This window comes from Saccopteryx leptura, chromosome 6 (assembly GCF_036850995.1).
Source record: "Saccopteryx leptura isolate mSacLep1 chromosome 6, mSacLep1_pri_phased_curated, whole genome shotgun sequence".
Taxonomy (NCBI): Eukaryota; Metazoa; Chordata; class Mammalia; order Chiroptera; family Emballonuridae; genus Saccopteryx; species Saccopteryx leptura.
This window is the reverse complement of record NC_089508.1, coordinates 77,798,137-77,804,989: the sequence shown is the minus strand read 5'-3', so window position 1 is coordinate 77,804,989 and position 6,853 is coordinate 77,798,137. Positions and strand designations below refer to the sequence as shown.

General features: G+C 40.0%; 2 pseudogenes; one reads left to right on the top strand and one right to left on the bottom strand.

Moving 5' to 3' along the window:
* Positions 1-435: 435 nt before the first annotated feature.
* LOC136377095 (large ribosomal subunit protein eL21-like) lies at positions 436-976 on the bottom strand (annotated as a pseudogene).
* A 64-nt stretch (positions 977-1,040) lies between these two features.
* Positions 1,041-2,030, top strand: LOC136377094 (heterogeneous nuclear ribonucleoprotein D-like; annotated as a pseudogene).
* Positions 2,031-6,853: the final 4,823 nt, after the last annotated feature.

Sequence of the window (6,853 nt, the reverse complement as noted above, 5' to 3'; positions counted from 1 at the left end):
CCAGGTTCAAGATCTCGAGGTCACAAGCTTGAGCCCAAGGTCCTGGCTTGAGCAAGGGGTCACTTGCTGTGTTGTAGCCCCCCCGGTCAAGGCACATATGAGAAAGCAATCAATGAACACTAAGGTGCCGCAACGAAAAACTGATGCTTCTCATCTCTCTCCCTTCCTGTCTTTCTGTCCCTATCTGTCCCTCTCTCTGACTCTCTCTGTCTCTGTCACAAAAAGAAAAAAAAAAGGAAGAAAATGATTTGACTTTGGGTGATGGGCACACAATGCAATCAACAGTTCAAATACTATAAAGATGTTCACCTGAAACCTATGTACTCTTATTTATCAATGTCACCCAATTAAATTTAATTTCTAAATTTAAAAAAAAAAGGAAAAAAAAGAGTGATGCTCTTCCGCTATTATTTATTTATTTATTTATTTATTTATTTATTTATTTATAACAGTGCAGAAGTCTTTTATGTTTTCACACTTATCATGCCACGGATCATAGGGAATGGCTTCCACCAGTTCATGCTTCTCTCCATGGGCTCTCACAAAGTGTGCTTATGTGGATGGAAAAGGCTGATGCTTCAGTTGAATCCAGGATGTACCTTTCTCTTTGGCTTCCATCTTTTTCTGATCATTTTCCTTCGTGCAATTTAGGAAGCTATCTTGGCTCTTAGAATGCTTAATATGCTCAATATTTACATTCATTCTCTTGGCAAGAATCTTGCCCTTAACTTGTTTTTCCACAACAATGCCCACCACAAGCTAGGTGACATTGTAGACTCTTCTAGTTTTGCCATGAGAACATAGTGGGGCATTCCTTGTTAAACAGTGCCTACTCCCTTGATGTCTACAATATCACCTTTATCGTAGGGTCACATATTTGTGGCCAAAGGAACAACTCCATGTTTTCTAAAAGGCCTAGAGAGAATATATAACGGGTACCTCTACTCTTTGTCTTTGTGTTAGGCACTTTGGTGAATTACTGGAAGATAGTGTGGTTCAGGCAAAAAGTTCTGCCACTATTTTAAATCCAGTGCAATACAATGTTCTACAGCAGTTCTGGCCAGGACCCTTCTGCCAACAACCCTCCCACCATGGAGTATTCAACAAATACAGTGACGTAGAGGAATTCTCTGAGAGGTCCAAGATCAACATCAACAAGAAATAGCAGGATGGCCTAGCCTGTGGTATAGTGGCAAGAGTGTTGATTGAGAATGCTGAGGTTTCTGGTTCAAAACCCTGGACTTGCCTGATCAAGATACATATGACAAGCAAGCAATGAACAACTAAAGCGAAGCAACCATGAGTTGATACTTCTTGTTCTTCCCCCACCCTGTAAAATCAATCAATAAAATATTTAAAAATAAAGAAACAAGATGACAGTAAAATGTTTATTGAAGGCTTAAGCGAGGGTACAAGCAAGAAAGATCTGACTATTTGCCTCGACTTGAGGGAAGTTATAGACTGCACAATTAAATAAGATCCAGTGACTGGAAGACCAAGGGGATTTGGATTTGTGCTTTTCAAAGATGCTGCTTGTGTTGATAAGGTTTTGGAACGGGAAGAACACAAACTGGATGGCAAATTGATGTTGCCCTCTTACAAAGGTTCAAAGTTTTAAAAGGGAAAGAGTCCCCTATAAAAATTGTTTTTTTTTGGGGGGGGGGGTGGATTAAAGCTAAATACTTCTGAAGAATAAAGAATATTTTGGAGCCTTTAGAGAGATGGAAAATATTGAACTTCCCATGGATACAAACATAAATGGAAAAAATGAGGGTTTTGTTTTATCACATACACAGATAAAAAAATTGTTAGAAAGCAGATATTATCAAACTGGTTCTGGGAAGTGTGAAATCAAATTTGCACAACCCAAAGAGGTGTATAGGCAGGAAGAGTAACGATCAAAAAGGACAAAGAGGAGCTATAGCTGGTGAGTGAAGTGGTACTAGGGGTCATGGCCCAGGCCAACAGAACCCTTACAGCAAGGCATCTCTGGGGATGACAATCACTAAAACAATTACCAGCCATATTAAAGGAGGACATTGGAGAAAACAGGAGGGGATTGCTAAAGTAACCCACTATGCAGGACAACATTAAGACAGTTCTTTTGTTGATCTAAGATGATTACTTTGTAACTTTCTAGTGTAGAAGACACAACTGTGTCCAACTGTTTATAGCCACCAATTAGTTTTCTTTGTTTTTTTTTTATCTTTTGCTTTGTTATGACACAATGTAGATTTGGTTTATACAAATTTTATTTGTATGATTTCATGTTAAACCTCTAATAAATGCTTCTTTATGTGAAAAAAAAAATAGTAACCAAAATGGACTGAAGCAAATCAAATACAGTTGCCCCTCAGAATCTGTGAGGAAATTGGTCCCAGAACTCCCTTTAGGATGTTTAAATCTGTTATGTAAAATGGCATAGTATCTGCATATGACCTATGTACATTCTCCCTTACATTCTCCCGTGTACTTTAAATAATCTCTAGGATATTTATAATACATAATACAATGTAAAAACTATGTAAATAGTTGTCATACTGTATTGTTTAGGGAATAATGACAAGAATAAAAGTCTGTACATGTTCAATACAGATACAACCATTGTAGGTCTAACTACATAGTACACATCAGCAATAATGTAACTATTATTTTTTCTTGTTTTAATTTTTGTTAATTTTAATTTATTGTGTTAACATGGATTCAAGTATCCCACTCAATATAACTACCTCACCCTCACCCCTTTGCACCCCTCTTCCTTACCCCCTTCAGCGCTTCCCTCTGGGATTTGCTGTCCTGTTATCTGTATCTAGGTATTATGTATATATAATTTCACAAATTCCTTCACCTTCTCTGATCCTATCCCCTCATCACTCTTCCTTCTGACAGCTGTCCCTCTGCTCTCTGTGACCCCACCTCTACCTCAATTCCCTTCTCAGTTCACTTTGTTCATTAGATTTCACTTATAAGTGGATCATATGAATTTTTTTTCTTTCTCTGCCCGGTTTATTTTACTTAGCATAATAATCCCCAGGTCGCCTGACCAGGAGGTGGTGCAGTGGATAGAGCATCGGACTGGGATGTGGAGGACCCAGGTTTGAGACCCCAAGGTCGCCAGCTTGAGCGTGAGCTCATCTGGTTTGAGCAAAAGCTCACCAGCTTGAGCCCAAGGTTGCTGGCTCAAGCAAGCGGTTACTTGGTGCTGTAGTTCACAGTCAAAGGCACATATGAGAAAGCAATCAATGAACAATTAAGGTGTCGCAAGGAAAAACTAATGATTGATGCTTCTCATCTCTCTGTTCCTGTCTGTCTGTCCCTATCTATCCCTCTCTCTGACTCTCTCTCTGTCTCTGAAAAATAAAATAAAATAAAATTGAAAAAAAAAAAATCCCCAGGTCCATCCATGCCATCACAAAAGGTATGATTTCCTTCTTTTTCATGGCTGCATAGTATTTCCTTGTGTATATGTACCACAGCTTTTTAATCCACATGTCCAATGATGGACACTTGGGCTGTTTCCAGATCTTGGCCATTGTAAACAACATTGCAGTAAACATGGGGGTGCATATTTTTTTTCTTTTTTTTTTTTTTTTTGATTTTTCCAAAGCCAGAAATGGGGAGGCAGTCAGACATACTCCCACATGCTCCCGACCAGGATCCACCCAGCACGCCCACCAGGGGGCGATGCTCTGCCCATCAGGGGGTGTCTCTCTGTTGCGACCAGAGCCACTCTAGCGCCTGAGGCAGAGGCCACAGAGCCATCCTCAGGGCCCGGGCAAACTTTGCTCCAATAGAGCCTTAGCTGCAGGAGGGGAAGAGAGAAACAGAGAGGAAGGAGAGGGGGAGGGGTGGAGAAGCAGATGGGTGCCTCTCTTGTGTGCCCTGGCTGGGAATTGAACTCGGGACTCCTGCACACCAGGCTGACGTTCTACCACTGAGCAAACCGGCCAGGGCCGGGGGTGCATATTTTCTTTTGAATCAGTGATTTGGTACTCTTAGGATATATTTCTAAAAGTGGGAAAGCTAGGTTAAAAGGCAGTTTCATTTTTAATTTTTTGAAGAAACACCATACTGTTTTTCCACAGTGGCCGGACCAGTCTGCATTCCCATCAGCAGTGCAAGAGGGTTCTCTTTTCTCCACACCTTCACCAGCACTTACTGTGTGTTGATATGTTAATGAGCACCATTCTGACAGATGTGAGGTGGTATGTCATTGTGGTTTTAATTTTCATTTCTCTGATAATTAGTGACATTGAACATTTTTTCATATGCCTATTAGCCATCTTTATGTCTCTTTGGAGAAGTATTTATTCAGTTCCTTAGCCCATTTTTGATTGGATTGTTTACCTTCCCGGTGTTGAATTTTAGAAGTTCTTTATAAATTTTGGTTATTAAACCCTTATCAGACATATTGGCAAGCATGTTCTCCCATTGTGTGGGTTGTCTTTTTATTTTGTTAATGGTGTCTTTTACTGTGCAAAAGCTTTCTATTTATTTATTTAAAAAAATTTTTTTAATTAATTTTAATGGGGTGACATTGATAAATCAGGGTACATATGTTCAGAGAAAACATCTCTAAATTATTTTTACATTTGATTATGATGCATTCCCATCATCCAAAGTCCAGTTGTCTTCCGTCATCTTCTAACTGGTTTTCTTTGTGCCCCTCCCCTCCCCCAACCCCCTCCCTCTCCTTCCCCCCACCCTGTAACCCCCACACTCTTGTCCATGTCTTTGAGTCTCATTTTTATGTCCCACCTATGTATGGAATCATATAGTTCTTAGTTTTTTCTGATTTACTTATTTCGCTCAGTATAATGTTCAAGGTCCATCCATGTTGTTGTAAATGATCCGATGTCATCATTTCTTATGGCTGAGTAGTATTCCATAGTATATATGTCCAAAGCTTTTTAATCCAGTCGTCCACTGACGGACACTTGGGCTGTTTCCAGATCTTTGCTATTGTGAACAATGCTGCCAGAAACATGGGGGTGCATTTCTTCTTTTCAAACAGTGCTATGGTGTTCTTGGGGTATATTCCTAAAAGTGGTATAGCTGGGTCAAAAGGCAGTCTGATTTTTAATTTCTTGAGGAATCTCCATACTGTTTTCCACAGTGGCGGCTCCAGTCTGCATTCCCACCAGCAGTGCAGGAGGGTTCCCTTTTCTCCACATCCTCGCCAGCACTTATTCTGTGTTGTTTTGTTGATGAGCACCATTCTGACCGGTGTGAGGTGATATCTCATTGTGGTTTTAATTTGCATTTCTCTAATGATTAGTGATGTTGAGCATTTTTTCATATGCCTATTGGCCATCTGTATGTCCTCTTTGGAGAAGTGTCTATTCATTTCTTTTGCCCATTTTTTGATTGGATTGCTTGTCTTTTTGGTATTAAGTTTTACAAGTTCTTTATAAATTTTGGTTATTAACCCCTTATCAGATGCATTGTCAAATATATTCTCCCATTGTGTAGTTTGTCTTTTTATTCTGTTCTTATTGTCTTTAGCTGTGCAGAAGCTTTTTAGTTTGATAAAGTCCCATTTGTTTATCCTGTCTTTTATTTCACTTGCCTGTGGAGACAAATCAGCAAATATATTGCTGTGAGAGATGTCAGAGAGCTTACTGCCTATGTTTTCTTCTAAGATGCTTATGGTTTTATGGCTTACATTTAAGTATTTTATCCATTTTGAATTTATTTTTGTGAATGGTGTAAGTTGGTGGTCTAGTTTCATTTTTTTGCAGGTAGCTGTCCAATTTTCCCAACACCATTTGTTGAAGAGGCTGTCTTTACTCCAATCTATGCTCTTCCCTCCTTCGTCAAATATCAGTTGTCCATAAAAGTGTGGGTTTATTTCTGGGTTCTCAGTTCTGTTCCATTGATCTATATGCCTGTTCTTATGCCAGTACCAGGCTGTTTTGAGTACAATGGCCTTATAGTATAACTTGATATCAGGAAGTGTGATACCTCCAACTTTATTCTTCCTTTTCAAGATTGCTGAGGCTATTCGTGTTCTCTTTTGGTTCCATCTAAATTTTTGGAATATGTGTTTTATATCTTTGAAGTAAGTCATTGGTATTTTAATCGGTATTGCATTGAATTTATAAATTGCTTTGGGTAATATAGACATTTTAATGATGTTTATTCTTCCTAACCATGAGCACGGTATATGCTTCCATTTGTTTGTATCTTCCCTGATATCTTTTATCAATGTTTTATAATTTTCCAAGTACAAGTCTTTAATCCCCCTGGTTAAATTTATTCCTAGGGGGCCCTGGCCGGTTGGCTCAGCGGTAGAGCGTCGGCCTGGCGTGTGGGGGACCCGGGTTCGATTCCCGGCCAGGGCACATAGGAGAAGCGTCCATTTGCTTCTCCACCCCCCCCCTCCTTCCTCTCTGTCTCTCTCTTCCCATCCCTCAGCCGAGGCTCCATTGGAGCAAAGATGGCCCGGGCGCTGGGGATGGCTCCTTGGCCTCTGCCCCAGGCGCTAGAGTGGCTCTGATCGCGGCAGAGTGACACCCCGGAGGGGCAGAGCATCGCCCCCTGGTGGGCAGAGCATTGCCCCTAGTGGGCGTGCCGGGTGGATCCCGGTCGGGCGCATGCAGGAGTCTGTCTGACTGTCTCCCCGTTTCCAGCTTCAGAAAAATACCAAAAAAAAAAAAATTTATTCCTAGGTACTTTATTTTCTTGGTTGCAATGGTAAAGGGGACTGATTCCTTAATTTCTCTTTCTGACAGTTCATTGTTAGTGTATAAAAATGCCTCTGATTTCTTTTTTTTTTTTTAAGTACCAGGGCCAAATATGTTCTTTTTTTTAATACTTTTTAAATTTTTTATTATTATTTATTTATTTATTT